The sequence below is a fragment of the Coregonus lavaretus genome (assembly GCF_964263955.1).
Source record: "Coregonus lavaretus genome assembly, chromosome: 22".
Lineage (NCBI taxonomy): Eukaryota > Metazoa > Chordata > Actinopteri > Salmoniformes > Salmonidae > Coregonus > Coregonus lavaretus.
In genome coordinates, this window is record NC_140009.1 from 18306425 (window position 1) to 18325277 (window position 18853).

An 18853-nucleotide genomic window follows, 5' to 3' on the forward strand; every position below is an offset into this window, starting at 1 on the left:
AACACCAACATTATTCCCAATATAAACAAGGCGATATGTTGCCATAGTCAAGGCTGTTTTGAAATAACTGTTTTGTTGGACATTGATGTCATCCTAATTCAATGCTATTGTTAGCTAGCCCCTATGATCACCTGCTCCACCACCTGGCTCAGCTTGTTGATGTAGGACTGCAGCTCCTCAGCAGAGTCCATGTTCAGCTGGACCAGGTGCTTATGGAACTGCTCCAAGTAGCCATCCTCCAACAGCTCCTACTCACACGACCATGCACAACATATACTGACATGTTACCTCAATGGATAAGACTGGTGGTTAAAATGTTAAGGCCCGCTTTAAAGCTTAGGTGTATAAGTGAAAAGTTGCGGTTTAGGGGAGAAAAGGCTAGCAGGTCATTTCCATGTAAAAGGACCTATGAGCACCAACATGTGAAGTTCATAGGAGCATGTCAAATTGGGTGTCAAATGAAAGCTAAGAGAATATTTTTTAGAAATGGAGGCATATATACATTTTTGAACCATTTTCCATCCTAAAAATTAGGAATAAGAAAACGCTTTGATTTCTGGTCAAACAGATGGTCTTAGAAAACATCTGCCAGAAAGTCTTAATAGGTATTAGAAATACATAAAAACACAATAATGTTGACGTAAAGTCCCCTGCCAACTAATATCAACACTTAAGGTGAGCTCCGAAAGTACTGGGACAGTGATTTTTTTGTTTGTTATTTTGGCTCTGTACTCCAGCACATTGGATTTGAAATGATACAATGACTTTGAGAATAAAGTACAGACTGTGAAATATAATTTGAGGGTATTTTCATCCATATTAGGTGAACCGTTTAAAAATTACAGCACTTTTTGTACATATACGCCCATTTTAGGAGACCAAATGTATTGGGACAAATTCACTTATGTATATTAAATTAGTCAAAAGTGTAATATTTGGTCCCATATTCCTAGCACGCAATGATTACATCAAGCTTGTGACTCTACAAACTTGTTGGATGCATTTGCTGTTTGTTTTGGTTGTGTTTCAGATTATTTTGTGCGCAATAGAAATTAAATGGTAAATAATATAGTGTCATTTTGGAGTCACTTTTAATTTAAATAAAAATAGAATATGTTTCTAAACACTTCTACATGAATGTGGATGCTACCATGATTATGGATAGTCCTGAATGAAATTTGAATAATGATGAGTGAGAAAGTTAGACGAACAAATATCATACCGCAAGACATGCTAACCTCTCACCATTACAATAACAGGCGATTCCATGGCATAGTGTTTATGAACTGATACGCAAAACGACACCGGATTCAAAACTTACTTTTTTAAAATTTAAATTATTATATAAAATTCTTGCTACCAATAAAATGATATTTATATGGGGGATATAATCTTCCCAGCTCTGCAGATTTTGCTGTGAAGAGACAATCATTACATAATTTGTTTTGGTACTGTCCATTTGTAGCTTGTTTTTGGACACAGGTCCAGGAATGGCTAAAGGATTGCAATATTTACCTGGAGCTAACCCTGCAGATAGCATTACTAGGTGATCTGAAAAGTCATAGTCAATCGATCAATAATATAATGATACTTTTAGCAAAAATGTTTATTTTCAATTTAAAATCTGTAGAAACAATGATAATAGAAAGGTTCAGAACTTTTGTAAAACATCACAGTACAGTTGAAAAATATATGGCAAATAGAAATCCAATATGGATGGTGTTAAGAGATAGATGGGTGGTGTTGAATGAAGTTGGATGGGACTAATAACAACTAACAACAACACATAACAACAAGATAACTAATAATGTAAAGTATACTGTGTCCATAATAAGTAAATAGGTATAGGTTGAGAGCTTTTGTGAAAGAGCACAGTTAGAAAGATATGGAATCTAGAAGCAAACCGGATGGACATCATGAAAATGATCGGAGAGGTTGAGGGTAGAGGAAGTTCAGGAGTAAAAACAAACCAAATATAATTATTGTTAAATTGAATGTGTCCATAAAATGTATGTATAAGCTGGAAGTAGAGGCCTAAGCATTGTTGTTCACTAGTTTACTCCAATTAGGGAAGGGGTGGTGGGGTTGGAAGTAATGCAAATATATTTATATATTTTTAAAGGGTATATATATATATATATATATATATATATATAGTGTGTATGTATGTATGTGTATTGTGGCGTACAGCAGGTCAGCCACCAGGGGGAGACTCGTCGAGGCAGTGGCTCCATCTGCTGGACGTGCCAGGTCTCGACGGGCTCCCCAGACAGGACTAATTGGGAATGATTGGGAGCTGGTGAGTAATTAAGGGCGGATTGCTCACCAGCTGTGCAAGGCCCATAAAGCTGCCAGAAGGGCAGCACATGAGGGAAGTAAGGTAACGTCCGTGTAGTTGGAGACGGTATCCTGGAGAGGGTCTCATGGGGAGAACTAACCTTTTCTTTTGATTATTTTATTAATAAACACCCTTGAAACCGAGCTAATCATACTCTGTCCATGTCTGATCTGTGTAAACGTCTTGACCCAACCCCCTGATCTGCCACAGTATATACACTGCTCAAAAAAATAAAGGGAACACTTAAACAACACAATGTAACTCCAAGTCAATCACACTTCTGTGAAAGCAAACTGTCCACTTAGGAAGCAACACTGATTGACAATAAATGTCACATGCTGTTGTGCAAATGGAATAGACAACAGGTGGAAATTATAGGCAATTAGCAAGACACCCCCAATAAAGGACTGGTTTTGCAGGTGGTGACCACAGACCACTTCTCAGTTCCAATGCTTCCTGGCTGATGTTTTTGTCACTTTTGAATGCTGGCGGTGCTTTCACTCTAGTGGTAGCATGAGATGGAGTCTACAACCCACACAAGTGGCTCAGGTAGTGCAGCTCATCCAGGATGGCACATCAATGCGAGCTGTGGCAAGAAGGTTTGCTGTGTCTGTCAGCGTAGTGTCCAGAGCATGGAGGCGCTACCAGGAGACAGGCCAGTACATCAGGAGACGTGGAGGAGGCCGTAGGAGGGCAACAACCCAGCAGCAGGACTGCTACCTCCGCCTTTGTGCAAGGAGGAGCAGGAGGAGCACTGCCAGAGCCCTGCAAAATGACCTCCAGCAGGCCACAAATGTGCATGTGTCTGCTCAAACGGTCAGAAACAGACTCCATGAGGGTGGTATGAGGGCCCGACGTCCACAGGTGGGGGTTGTGCTTACAGCCCAACACTGTGCAGGACGTTTGGCATTTGCCAGAGAACAACAAGATTGGCAAATTCGCCACTGGCGCCCTGTGCTCTAAACATTTACATTTACGTCATTTAGCAGACGCTCTTATCCAGAGCGACTTACAAATTGGTGCATTCACCCTATAGCCAGTGGGCTAACCACTTTACAATTTTTTTTATTTATTATTTATTATTTTATTTTATTTATTTATTGCTTTTTTCTCTTTTTTTTTAACAGATGAAAGCAGGTTCACACTGAGCACGTGACAGACGTGACAGAGTCTGGAGACGCCGTGGAGAACGTTCTGCTGCCTGCAACATCCTCCAGCATGACCGGTTTGGCGGTGGGTCAATCATGGTGTGGGGTGGCATTTCTTTGGGGGGCCGCACAGCCCTCCATGTGCTCGCCAGAGGTAGCCTGACTGCCATTAGGTACCGAGATGAGATCCTCAGACCCCTTGTGAGACCATATGCTGGTGCGGTTGGCCCTGGGTTCCTCCTAATGCAAGACAATGCTAGACCTCATGTGGCTGGAGTGTGTCAGCAGTTCCTGCAAGAGGAAGGCATTGATGCTATGGACTGGCCCGCCCGTTCCCCAGACCTGAATCCAATTGAGCACATCTGGGACATCATGGGACATCATGTCTCGCCCACAGACTGTCCAGGAGTTGGCGGATGCTTTAGTCCAGGTCTGGGAGGAGATCCCTCAGGAGACCATCCGCCACCTCATCAGGAGCATGCCCAGGCGTTGTAGGGAGGTCATACAGGCACGTGGCCACACACACTACTGAGCCTCATTTTGACTTGTTTTAAGGACATTACATCAAAGTTGGATCAGCCTGTAGTGTGGTTTTCCTCTTTAATTTTGAGGGTGACTCCAAATCCAGACCTCCATGGGTTGATACATTTGATTTCCATTGATAATTTTTGTGTGATTTTGTTGTCAGCACATTCAACTATGTAAAGAAAAAAGTATTTAATAAGATTATTTCATTCATTCAGATCTAGGATGTGTTATTTTAGTGTTCCCTTTATTTTTTTGAGCAGTGTATATACAGTTGAAGTCGTAAGTTTACATACATCTTAGCCAAATACATTTAAACACAGTTTTTCACAATTCCTGACATTTAATCCTAGTAAAAAATCCCTGTTTTAGGTCAGTTAGGATCACCACTTTATTTTAAGAATTTAAAATGTCAGAATAATAGTAGAGTGATTTATTTCAGCTTTTATTTCTTTCATCACATTCACAGTGGGTCAGAAGTTTACATACACTCAATTAGTATTTGGTAGCATTGCCTTTTAAATTGTTTAACTTGGGTCAAACGTTTCGGGTAGCCTTCCACAATAAGTTGAGTGACTTTTGGCCCATTCCTCCTGACATAGCTGGTGTAACTGAGTCAGGTTTGTAGGCCTCCTTGCTCGCACACGCTTTTTCAATTCTGCCCACAGAATTGTTGGGTGTGTATATGTGTGTGTATATATATATATATATATATACACAGTGGGGAGAACAAGTATTTGATCCACTGCCGATTTTGCAGGTTTTCCTACTTACAAAGCATGTATAGGTCTGTAATTTTTATCATAGGTACACTTCAACTGTGAGAGACAGAATCTAAAACAAAAATCCAGAAAATCACATTGTATGATTTTTAAGTAATTAATTTGCATTTTATTGCATGACATAAGTATTTGATACATCAGAAAAGCAGAACTTAATATTTGGTACAGAAACCTTTGTTTGCAATTACAGAGATCATACGTTTCCTGTAAGTCTTGACCAGGTTTGCACACACTGCAGCAGGGATTTTGGCCCACTCCTACATACAGACCTTCTCCAGATCCTTCAGGTTTCGGGGCTGTCGCTGGGCAATACAGACTTTCAGCTCCCTCCAAATATTTTCTATTGGGTTCAGGTCTGGAGACTAGCTAGGCCACTCCAGGACCTTGAGATGCTTCTTACGGAGCCACTCCTTAGTTGCCCTGGCTGTGTGTTTTGGGTCGTTGTCATGCTGGAAGACCCAGCCACGACCCATCTTCAATGCTCTTACTGAGGGAAGGAGGATGTTGGCCAAGATCTCGCGATACATGGCCCCATCCATCCTGCCCTCAATACGGTGCAGTCGTCCTGTCCCCTTTGCAGAAAAGCATCCCCAAAAATGATGTTTCCACCTCCATGCTTCACGGTTGGGATGGTGTTCTTGGGGTTGTACTCATCCTTCTTCTTCCTCCAAACACGGCGAGTGGAGTTTAGACCAAAAAGCTCTATTTTTGTCTCATCAGACCACATGACCTTCACCCATTCCTCCTCTGGATCATCCAGATGGTCATTGGCAAACTTCAGAAGGGCCTGGACATGCGCTGGCTTGAGCAGGGGGACCTTGCGTGCGCTGCAGGATTTTAATCCATGACGGCGTAGTGTGTTACTAATGGTTTTCCTTGAGACTGTGGTCCCAGCTCTCTTCAGGTCATTGACCAGTCCTGCCATGTAGTTCTGGGCTGATCCCTCACCTTCCTCATGATCATTGATGCCCCACGAGGTGAGATCTTGCATGGAGCCCCAGACCGAGGGTGATTGACCGTCATCTTGAACTTCTTCCATTTTCTAATAATTGCGCCAACAGTTGTTGCCTTCTCACCAAGCTGCTTGCCTATTGTCCTGTAGCCCATCCCAGCCTTGTGCAGGTCTACAATTTTATCCCTGATGTCCTTACACAGCTCTCTGGTCTTGGTCATTGTGGAGAGGTTGGAGTCTGTTTGATTGAGTGTGTGGACAGGTGTCTTTTACACAGGTAACGAGTTCAAACAGGTGCAGTTAATACAGGTAATGAGTGGAGAACAGGAGGGCTTCTTAAAGAAAAACTAACAGGTCTGTGAGAGCCGGAATTCTTACTGGTTGGTAGGAGATCAAATACTTATGTCATGCAATAAAATGCAAATGAATTACTTAAAAATCATACAATGTGATTTTCTGGATTTTTGTTTTAGATTCCGTCTCTCACAGTTGAAGTGTACCTATGATAAAAAATTACAGACCTCTACATGCTTTGTAAGTAGGAAAACCTGCAAAATCGGCAGTGTATCAAATACTTGTTCTCCCCACTGTATATATATATATATATATATATATATACAGTTGAAGTCGGAAGTTTACGTACACTTAGGTTGGAGTCATTAAAACTTGTTTTTCAACCACTCCACAAATGTCTTGTTAACAAACTATAGTTTTGGCAAGTCGGTTTGGACATCTACTTTGTGCTTGACACAAGTAATTTTTCCTACAATTGTTTACAGACAGATTATTTCACTTATAATTCACTGTATCACAATTCCAGTGGGTCAGATGTTTACATACACTAAGTTGATTGTGCCTTTAAACAGCTTGGAAAATTCCAGAAAATGATGTCATGGCTTTAGAAGCTTCTGATAGGCTAATTGACATCATTTGAGTCAATTGGAGGTGTACCTGTGGATGTATTTCAAGGCTTACCTTCAAACTCAGTGCCTCTTTGCTTGACATCATGGGAAAATCAAAAGAAATCAGCCAAGACCTCCCAACCGTGAAGTACGGGGGTGGCAGCATCATGCTGTGGGGGTGCTTTGCTGCAGGAGGGACTGGTGCACTTCACAAAATAGATGGCATCATGGGGAAGGAAAATTATGTGGATACAGTGAGGGAAAAAAGTATTTGATCCCCTGCTGATTTTGTACGTTTGCCCACTGACAAAGAAATTATCAGTCTATAATTTTAATGGTAGGTTTATTTGAACAGTGAGAGACAGAATAACAACAACAAAATCCAGAACAACGCATGTCAAAAATGGCCACAAGCCTAGCCAGTCTCCAGACCTTAATCCCATAGAAAATCTGTGGAGGGTTTTGCCACCAAGTACTAAGTCATGTTTTGCAGAGGGGTCAAATACTTATTTCCCTCATTAAAATGCAAATCAATTTATAACATTTTTGACATGCGTTTTTCTGGATTTTTTTGTTATTCTGTCTCTCACTGTTCAAATAAACCTACCATTAAAATTATAGACTGATCATGTCTTTGTCAGTGGGCAAACGTACAAAATCAGCAGGGGATCAAATACTTTTTTCCCTCACTGTATATTGAAGCAACATCTCAAGACATCAGTCAGGAAGCTAAAGCTTGGTTGCAAATGGGTCTTCCAAATGGACAATGACCCCAAGCATACTTCCAAAGTTGTGGCAAAATGGCTTATGGACAACAAAGTCAAGGTATTTGAGAGTGCCATCACAAAGCCCTGACCTTAATCCTATAGAAAATGTGTGGGCAGAACTGAAAACGCATGTGCGAGCAAGGAGGCCTACAAACCTGACTCAGTTACACCAGCTCTGTCAGGAGGAATGGGCCAAAATTCACCCAACTTATTGTGGGAAGCTTGTGGAAGGCTACCCGAAACGTTTGACCCAAGTTAAACAATTTAAAGGCAATGCTACCAAATACTAATTGAGTGTATGTACACTTCTGACCCACTGGGAATGTGATGAAATAAATAAAAGCTGAAATAAATCATTCTCTCTACTATTATTCTGACATTTCAAATTCTTAAAATGAAGTGGTGATCCTAACTGACCTAACACAGGGAATACGGGGGATTGGAAGTGATGCAGACAATTACATTGATGGAAGTTACAATCCATCTGCAATATTAAAGCTGATCTACCCCCTAAATTTTTTTTATAAAAAAATAACAGGGGAGGTTAGCGTTTCTGGGGGGTTATGATATTTGAGCGTCTGTAACTTTGACATTATGACGTTATTGATAAAAAAACCAGGACCTACATTATTGATGAAAAAACAGGCCATACCCGGCCCTAACGCGATGTACAGAGTATTCGGAAAGTATTCAGACCCCTTGACTTTTTCCACATTTTGTTAAGTTTACAGCCTTATTCTAAAATTGAATAAATTGTTTTTTCCCCCCCTCATCAATCTACACACAATACCCCATAATGACAAAGCAAAAATAGTTTTTGAGATGTTGGCAAATTTATTAAAAATAAAAAACGGAAATATCACATTTACATAAGTATTCAGACCCTTTACTCAGTACTTTGTTGAAGCACCTTTGGCAGCGATTACAGCCTCGAGTCTTCTTGGGTATGACGCTACAAGCTTGGCACTCCTGTATTTGGGGGAGTTTCTCCCATTCTTCTCTGCAGATCCTCTCAAGCTCTGTCAGGTTGGATGGGGAGCATTTTCATCAAGGATCTCTCTGTACTTTGCTCCGTTCATCTTTCCCTCGATCCTGACTAGTCTCCCAGTCCCTGCCGCTGAAAAACATCCCCTCAGCATGATGCTGCCACCACCATACTTCACCGTAGGGATGGTACCAGGTTTCCTCCAGACGTGCCGCTTGGCATTCAGGCAAACAAGTGGGCTGTCATGTGCCTTTTACTGAGGAGTGGCTTCTGTCTGGCCACTCTACCATAAAGGCCTGATTGGTGGAGTGCTGCAGAGATGGTTGTCCTTCTGGAAGGTTCTCCCATCTCCACAGAGGAAGTCTAGAGCTCTGTCAGAGTGACCATCAGGTTCTTGGTCCCTCACCTTTCTGACCAAGGCCCTTCTCCTCGATTGCTCAGTTTGGCCGGGCGGCCTTGGTGGTTCCAAACTCCTTCCATTTAAGAATGATGGAGGCCACTGTGCTGCAAAAGAAAATTGGTACCCTTCCCCAGATCTGTGCCTCGACACAATCCTGTCTCGGAGCTCTACGGACAATTCCTTCGACCTCATGGCTTGGTTTTTGCTCTGACATGCACTGTCAACTGTGGGGCCTTATATAGACAGGTGTGTGCCTTTCCAAATCCTGTCCAATCAATTGAATTTACCACAGGTGGACTCCAATCAAGTTGTAGAAACATCTCAAGGATGATCAATGGAAACAGGATGCACCTGAGCTCAATTTCGAGTCTCATAGCAAAGGGTCTGAATACTTATGTAAATAAGGTGTCTGTTTTTTTTTTTGTAATAAATGTGCAAATATTTCTAATAACCTGTTTTTGCTTTGTCATTATGGGGTATTGTGTGTAGATTGATGAGGGAAAAAATATATTTAATCCATTTTAGAATAAGGCTGTAACGTAACAAAATGTGGAAAAAGTCAAGGGGTCTGAATACTTTCCGAATGCACTGTATAATGTCGGGTCGAAGAGCTCTATTACACAGTAGAGCACAGGAGTTAATGTACTGTATTGTACTATACTGAACTCTACTGTATTCTACTGTTCTGTACTCTACTGTTCTGTACTCTACTTTAATGTTCAAACTTGTGAAACATAGACGGCTATGATTGGTTCAGATTTTGTCCGTTCCGTATCAACCAAATTTGGTCTTATTTAGGGACATAGCTCATTTAAAAAATAGCCAGTGTGTACAATAATACCCAAATATGCAAAGGAGGATATTGCATATTTCTACCTTTGTGTACCTACTCAGGATACATCACCATGAAGAGAATGACTTTCATATCCATCATTATGCATTTCTGTGGAGTACAGATCAGGGACCCATGATACCGCAATTCCATTACCGGTGTAAATCCACTTCACTTACTTCAGTTCAATAACCAACAGAGATTTTTTGTCATTGTGTCATGTCATAGCTGTCATAGCTGACACCCCATTCTTTCTGCAGACATTATTGAATCCTAATTTGGAGCAGATATTTAAGCGTTTTTGGAAAACAAGGACACAAAAAAACTGAGGGAGATTTTACAGAAATTAGGTTACCAAACTTTGCATCTGCATAGTTTTTCCAGTACATGTGTTTTGTGAAATGTTCAGTGTAAATTGTTAAACGTAGTCCTTGTGCATAGGGTTGGGTGGTTTGTTAAACTTTGAAATCAATGTTTTTTGTTTGGCATACATTTTAAGTGAGAAGTCTGACTCTCGGCGCAATGCCGAGAGCGTGGAATTGCCCAGTAGTTAAGGTTCATTGTTGACGAAGTGGTTAAAAAGTTATAGTTCTTGCCTGCAGGGCCAGAAGTTTATCCAGATGCTCTTCGTCCTGCTGCAGCTTCTCCTCCCTGCGCCGGGCGTTTATCTCCTGCTGCCTGCGCAGCTGCTGGGCGCGTCTCTCCTGCCTCTCCTCCACACTCACCACGCCGCCCAGAACCTTGGCAGAGTAGGGCAGCTGCATGCGGTGCACCTCCTGCTCATAGAACTCTGCACTGCACCTCTTCTCCAGCTGAGGGACACCGAGAGAGAGAGGCAATGAATCACATATGCAGTACCAGTCAAATGATTTATTTCGAATTCAAGGCACACTTAACCAGCATGGCTACCACAGCATTCTGCAGCGATACGCCATCCCATCTGGTTTGCGCTTAGTGGGACTATCATTTGTTTTTCAACAGGACAATGACCCAACACACCTCCAGGCTGTGTAAGGGCTATTTGACCAAGAAGGAGAGTGATGGAGTGCTGCATCAGATGACCTGACCTCCACAATCATCCGATCTCAACCCAATTGAGATGGTTTGGGATGAGTTGGACCGCAGAGTGAAGGAAAAGCAGCCAACAAGTGCTCAGCATATGTGGGAACTCCTTCAAGACTGTCGGAAAAGCATTCCAGGTGAAGTTGGTTGAGAAGAATGCCAAGAGTGTGCAAAGCTGTCATCAAGGCAAAGGGTGGCTACCTTGAAGAATCTAAAATATAAAATATATTTTGATTTGTTTAACACTTTTTTGGTTCCTACATGATTTCATGTGTTATTTCATAGTTTTTATGTCTTCACTATTATTCTACAATGTAGAAAATAGTCAAAAATAAAGAAAAACCCTTGAATGAGTAGGTGTGTCCAAACTTTTGACTGGTACTGTAAAGCAAAGCACCACATACTGTTTCATACAATCTCAATACATCTCTCTGGCCCCATGGCAGGCAGACCTTGGTGGTAGTCTGTGGCTGTGTAGCTGTGTTCGTGGAGCAGCTCCTCCATGCGGCTGAGGGTGACGGCGGCCAGGTAACCAGGGTACTTCAGCTGGAGCAGACGCTGGGAGGCCAACTGGCTCCCGCCCACGTTCACACGCATCCAGCCTGAGGAAACGCCAGAGGAAAGCATGTAACAAAGTGTGTGGCATGTGTTAAACTAGGTGCATCTGATGAGATAGCAGCTACATCTGTTGGTTATTTTCCCAACTCCTGTAGCATGACAACAAACAATAGAGGAATCGGCTAAAGAATAGACAGATCTGGCTACCTGGTTGAGTATGAGGGGAGTCACCTAAAACCACGTTACTGTGTCTTACCTTCCATTGATAACAGGTAGGATGTGAGAGCAGTGTTAGCCGGAGGACAGGACAATGCTGGTGTGTGGGGGGGTGACGTTGCAGAGAGTGTTGTTGTAGTAGAAGCTGTACAGGCTATCCACCCCATAGGATACATGAGGGACTCTGTAGCACTCAAAGAGCAGCACTGACATCATCTGGCGACTGTGCAGCGGGTTGCAGGGCGCCTCTGTGGAGAGAAAGGAGAGAAACCACATCAGAAGGAGCAGCTATCTAGTTAGCTAACGTTACCTTTGTCCGCGTAAGTTGTATTCAAGAGTGAGAAGGCAGAACAGCCAACAGGACAAGCAACAAAGAAAATGTGGAAAACAACTTGAACACCTCACATCAGCGCTAACTCAGAGGTGGCTGAATCGAACATCAGCTCCTGCATCTCGAAGTTTACAACCACATTTCGGTCGAACTGGCTTTTCAGGAGCCATCGCAAAGGCTCGAGATGTCATTGCCGATTTGGGTTTCACTGCGCTCTGATCTCGCCGCCACGGATTTGAACAGAAGCCGCGGTGCGCCTAGTTCGTCCCCTTTGCATGTTCAACCGGCCCTCCATTGAAAATAGCCGTTATCTATTACCATCGGGACCGGTGTTGTTTGTAAGCATTCGGCAGTTATTTAGAAAATCGTATCGGGAGATGATTTGTAGTCTTGAAATGAAAATATCTTGCAAGTTGTGTCTGTTTTGGAAGTCATTTTGAAAGGGTGTTACTACAAAATACGGCCGATTCGAAAGCTTGTGTCAGCATCCAAACTTTCCGGGATGCTCAGAACATTTTGACAAGGTAACAATACTTTTATCAACCTCTACGGGATCGGTGTCCCGTATACGGGACGGTTGAGCTAACGTGCGCTAATGTGATTAGCATGACTATTGTAAGTAACAGCAAACCTTCCAGGACATAGACATGTCTTATATTGGCAGAAAGCTTACATTCTTGGTAATCTAACTGCACTGTCCATTTTACAGTAACTATTACAGTGAGAAAATACCAGGCTATTGTTTGAGAAGAGTGCACAACAACAAAAAACTTGTCACGGCAACTGGTTTGATACATTCACCTCTGAAGGTAAATAATGTACTTACATTCAGTAATCTTGCTCTAATTTGTCATCCTAAGGGTCCCAGAGATAAAAATGTAGCATAGTTTTGTTTGATAAAATCAATTTTTATTTTCAAATGTAGGAACTGGGTTCTACAGTTTGAACCCCTGCTGTCTCTGGCGCCACACCCACCCCGCCCGGCCATCTAGATGTGTGAAAGTTAGTGTATAAGCTAGTGATCCATCATGTATGACATTCCTGGGAGTGTGTAAACTTACATTTTGTATTACCATATAATTTTTGTATGTTCTCTATAGTTATGTACTTGAAAATGTATCAATTGACCAATTCGGCACATTTGGGCAGACTTGATACAAAATAGTCCAGTATTGCAACGCTTCACTGGATCAATCAGAAACTTTGCACACACACTGCTGCCATCTAGTGGCCAAAATCTAAATTGCGCCTAAACTGCAATATTATATTGTGGCTTTCTCTTGCATTTCAAAGATAATGGAACAAAAAAATAAATAGAAAACACATGTTTTTTTGTTTGTACTATCTTTTACCAGATCTAATGTGTTATATTCTCCTAAATTAATTTAAAAGTGTTTCCTTTCAAATGGTATCAAGAATATGCATATCCTTGCTTCAGGTCCTGAGCTACAGGCAGTTAGATTTGGGTATGTAATTTTAGGGAAAATGGGAAAAAAGGGTCTGATCCTTAAGAGGCTTTAGGTGAAGGCAGTTCAATGTTAAAATATGTATTTATTACACCCTCTATTATAGTAGATCCCCTAACAACTATTGTTTTAGGACTATGTATTTATAAATTCTGTAGCCTATTTACTGGCATCTGTCAGTGTCATTTACTGGCGTTTTTATTTTGTTTTTACATGGATGCATGGCTTTATCTACAGTATTTTTTGTTTCCTCAATGAACATGTTAATGTGAGTACAGACTGGGTGTGATAACCTACTGTACGACCCAGAACCCTTTTACAGTAGGACTAATGCATTAAAGACCCCATCCATGAATGAGTGTTTGCCACAAGAGGGGGCAATGAAAGCTGGTCTGCTGCATTTGAGATGAATATGCATCAAACAAAGCATGAATTAATCTTTTCGGCATTCTGAATTAATTCCAGGCAGACATGATGAGCTACTCCTATCAATCTATTTTTATGGTTATATGACATCCTATCCCTATCAACCCCTATATCTGAAAAGGCCTTGATTTATTTTGGTCTGGCACTGACAGTATTACTGTCAATTGTCTGGGCAAAGTGGAGCCTCAGCTGGTGATATATAGGGTGCCTTTGGCACTGACAATAGACACTCCACCACCAAACGGTCTGGCCCCTATCACTCCATCGGTAAGGGGTCACATTAAGATTATCTATCGTTCTTCCCTTCTGAATCAGTATCAGCCCATAACTAGAAACACCATTTAGGGTCCTGTGTTTTGGGCTACCATGTCACATGATTTTAAAGCTGCAATATGTAACTTTCTGGGCGCCCCGACCAAATTCACATAGAAATCTGAGTTATAGATCTGTCATTCTCATTGAAAGCAAGTCTAAGAAGCGGTAGATCTGTTCTATGTGTGGCAGTGGAGGCTGGTGGGAGGATCTATAGGAGGACGGGCTAATTGTAATGGCTGGAATGGAATAAATGGAACGGAGACAAGCATGTGGTTTCCATATGTTTGATTTGTTTGATACCATTCCATTAATTCCATTCCAGCCATTACAATGAGCCCGTCCTCCTATAGCTCCTCCCACCAGCCTCCTCTGATGTGCGCTATTTCTATGCTTCCTGCTCTTAAGTTTTGTTTTTGCGTCTTTTACTTTCGGTTTTGTACACCAGCTTATTGAAAATATATTCAAATCAAATTTTATTTGTCACATATACGTATTTAGCAGAAGTTATTGCGGGTGTAGGGAAATGCTTGTGTTTCTAGCTCTGACAGTGCAGTAATATCTAACAAGTAATATCTAACAATTTCACAACATATACCCAATACACACAAATCTAAGTAAGGAATGGAATTAAGAATATATACATAAACTCAGCAAAAAAAGAAACGTCCTCTCACTGTCAACTGCATTTATTTTCAGCAAACTTAACATCTGTAAATATTTTTATGAACATAACAAGATTCAACAACTGAGACATAAACTGAACAGGTTCCACAGACATGTGACTAACAGAAATAGAATAATGTGTCCCTGACCAAAGGGGGTGTCAAAATCAAAAGTAACAGTCAGTATCTGGTGTGGCCACCAGCTGCATTAAGTACTGCAGTGCATCTCCTCCTCATGGACTGCACCAGATTTGCCAGTTCTTGCTGTGAGATGTTACCCCACTCTTCCACCAAGGCACCTGCAAGTTCCCGGACATTTCTGGGGGGAATGGCCCTAGCCCTCACCCTCCGATCCAACAGGTCCCAGACGTGCTCAATGGGATTGAGATCCGGGCTCTTCGCTGGCCATGGCAGAACACTGACATTCCTGTCTTGCGGGAAATCACACACAGAACGAGCAGTATGGCTGGTAGCATTGTCATGCTGGAGGGTCATGTCAGGATGAGCCTGCAGGAAGGGTACCACATGAGGGAGGAGGATGTCTTCCCTGTAACGCACAGCGTTGAGATTGCCTGCAATGACAACAAGCTCAGTCCGATGATGCTGTGACACACCGCCCCAGACCATGACGGACCCTCCACCTCCAAATCGATCCCGTTCCAGAGTACAGACCTTGGTGTAACGCTCATTCCTTCGACGATAAACGCGAATCCGACCATCATCCCCGGTGAGACAAAACCGCTACTAATAAGTGAAGAGCACTTTTTGCCAGTCCTGTCTGGTCCAGCGACGGTGGGTTTGTGCCCATAGGCGACGTTGTTGCCGGTGATGTCTGGTGAGGACCTGCCTTACAACAGGCCTACAAGCCCTCAGTCCAGCCTCTCTCAGCCTATTGCGGACAGTCTGAGCACTGATGGAGGGATTGTGGCCACATCTGCAGTCCTCATGCCTCCTTGCAGCATGCCTAAGGCACGTTCACGCAGATGAGCAGGGACCCTGGGCATCTTTCTTTTGGTGTTTTTCAGAGTAAGTAAAAAGGCCTCTTTAGTGTCCTAAGTTTTCATAACTGTGACCTTAATTGCCTACCGTCTGTAAGCTGTTAGTGTCTTAACGACCGTTCCACAGGTGCATGTTCATTAATTGTTTATGGTTCATTGAACAAGCATGGGAAACAGTGTTTAAACCCTTTACAATGAAGATCTGTGAAGTTATTTGTTTTTTTATGAATTATCTTTGAAAGACAGGGTCCTGAAAAAGGGACATTTCTTTTTTTGCTGAGTTTATATGGACGAGCAATGACAGAGCCTTCTGGATGATAGTGGGTTGAACAGGCAGTGGCTCGTGTGGTTGATGTCCTTGATGATCTTTTTGGCCTTCCTGTGACATCGGGTGCTGTAGGTGTCCTGGAAGGCGGGTAGTTTACCCCCGGTAATGCGTTGGGCAGACCGCACCACCCTCTGGAGAGCCCTGCGGTTGCGGGCGTTGCAGTTGCCGTACCAGGCGGTGATACAGCCCGACAGGATGCTCTCAATTGTGCATCTGTAAAAGTTTGTGAGGTGCCAAGCCACATTTCTTCAGCCTCCTGAGGTTGAAGAGGCTCTGTTGCGCCTTCTTCACCACACTGTCTGTGTGGGTGGACCATTTCAGTTTGCCAGTGATGTGTACGCCAAGGAACTTGAAGCTTTCCACCTTCTCCACTGCGGTCCCGTCGATGTGGATTGGGGGGTGCACCCTCTGCTGTTTCCTGAAGTCCACGATCATCTCCTTTGTTTTGTTGACGTTGAGTGTGAGGTTATTTTCCTGGAACCACACTCCCAGAGCCCTCACCTCCTCCCTGTAGGCTGTCTCGTCATTGTTGGTAATCAAGCCTACTACTGTTGTGTCGTCTGCAAACTAGATGATTGAGTTGGAGGCTTGCTTGGCCACGCAGTCATGGGTGAACAGGGAGTACAGGAGTGGGCTGAGCACGCACCCTTGTGTGGCCCCAGTGTTGAGGATTAGCGAAGTGGAGGTGTTGTTTCCTACCTTCACCACCTGGGGGCGGCCCGTCAGGAAGTTCATGACCCAGTTGCACAAGGCGGGGTTCAGACTCAGGGCCTCGAGCTTAATGATGAGCTTGGATGGTACTATGGTGTTGAATGCTGAGATATAGTCAATGAACAGCATTCTTGCAAAGGTATTCCTCTTGTCGAGATGGGATAGGGCAGTGTGCAGTGTGATGGCGATTGCATCGTCTGTGGATCTATTGGGGCAGTAAGCAAATTGAAGTGGGTCTAGGGTGACAGGTAAGGTAGAGGTGATATGATCCTTGACTCTCAAAGCACTTCATGATGACAGAGGTGAGTGCTACAGGGCAATCGTCATTTAGTTCAGTTACCTTTTCTTTCTTGGGTACAGGAACAATGGTGGCCATCTTGAAGCATGTGGGGACAGCAGACTGGGATAGAGAGAGATTGAATATGTCCATAAACACACCAGCCAGCTGGTCTGCGCATGCTCTGAGGACGCGGCTAGGTATGCCGTCTGGGCCGGCAGCCTTGCGAGGGTTAACATGCTTAAATGTCTTACTCACGTCGGCCACGGAGAAGGAGAGCCACAGTCCTTGGTAGTGGGCCGCACGTCGGTGGCACTGTGTTATCCTCAAAGTGGGCGAAGAAGGTGTTTAGCTTGTACGGAAGCAAGACGTCGGTGTCGGCGACATGGCTGGTTTTCCTTTTGTAGGCACTTTTGTAGTTAAGTGCCTATTTCACAGCGGTTTAGATGGTACAATTATTCTCTACACTATGCATTGCTTTTTTGTCACATAAACTGAAATTAGGCGAACTATTATAATTTTTGCAACCAGGAAATGGCGGAGCAATTTCTGCATATTGTACCTTTAACCTTTATTTTAAGCCTTTTCCATAAATTAGAATTACACCAAAAATGTAAGGAATAATTGTCTGAGGATGGTGCTGGACCATCTGACATAAAAATAAATAGTGACAGTTTGATGAAAAAGCTTTAAATAAAGGTTAAAATCCAGGTCATGTAACATGATTGTCCAAAACACAGGTCCCTTCATGCTGCCTCCTTTCAGCAATAGTGTATCATGAGCAAGTCAATAAGAGGAGTACTTGGCATTCACCTATGCATTTTCCGTGCCACAATTGTTACAAAACCACAGAATTATGCTCAAGGGTCTTACCTATCAGATCATTCATGCATCATAAAATCCTTTAATTTAGAGACAACAGGCATATTCCCTGTGTAATTGTCATGCGACGTGTATGCGGTAGCGAAGTCAAAAGCAGGACACAGAGCGGCTGGCAACGTTATTTACTGAACACAGTAAAATCAACGTACACAACAACAAACCTCCAAAACAGGGAGGAAAGCACAAAGACCCGTACATACACGAACTGCCGGAATGACAACAAACAATAACACACAAAATACCAAATGAGAGACAGGGGTAAATATAGGGAATACAATCAAACATAATGGGGAACAGGTGAAAACAATATAAACTAAACAAGACAAACACCGAAACATCGATCAGCAGCAGCTAGTACTCCGGGGACGACTGTCACGATCGTCGAAGGAGGAGGACCAACGCGCAGCGTTCTTTGCAAACATATTATTTAATTAGAAAGATAACACGAACAAAAACAACAAACGATACGTGAAGTCCAACGGTACTAACACAAGCCACACTGGAACAAGATCCCACAAAGAACATATGAAAACAGCCTACCTAAGTATGGCTCCCAATCAGAGACAACGAGCAACAGCTGCCTCTGATTGGGAACCACCCTGCCCAACATAGATCTATACGATCTAGAACAGAAACCAAACATAGAAAACACAACATAGAAGCTACACAGTGAAAACTAAACATAGAAAATCCACACCCTGGCTCAACATTTCAGAGTCCCCAGAGCCAGGGCGTGACAGTACCCCCCCCCCAAAGGCGCGGACTGCGACCGCGCCTAAACATAACCGAACAGGGGAGGGCTGGGTGGGCATTCCTCCTCGGAGGCGGTTCCGGCTCCGGGCTTGACCACCACCCTCCAACAATCCCCCCGTAACGCCCCTGGTCCGGTCTGGCCCCGCTGGCTGGAGCTGGACTGGACATCGTAGGAGCGGATTGCTTAGGCTCCGATGTGGAGCAGCTGACCGGTACCTGACCAGGTACCGGTGACCC

The 18853-nt window shown here is 43.1% G+C and overlaps 1 pseudogene across 1 annotated transcript in view; it reads right to left on the reverse strand.

The window, feature by feature from the left end:
* The window catches only part of LOC311149544 (actin-related protein 5-like), a 32312-nt pseudogene extending 14442 nt beyond the window's left edge, over positions 1–17870 (reverse strand). Inside the window, exons 1-6 of the transcript in view lie at positions 17855–17870; positions 11873–12067; positions 11508–11755; positions 11144–11295; positions 10228–10443; positions 132–248 (exon numbers count right to left, since the gene is read on the reverse strand). The product of the transcript in view is annotated as an actin-related protein 5-like (transcript). The remainder of the gene's footprint in view (positions 1–131; positions 249–10227; positions 10444–11143; positions 11296–11507; positions 11756–11872; positions 12068–17854) is intronic.
* Positions 17871–18853: the final 983 nt, after the last annotated feature.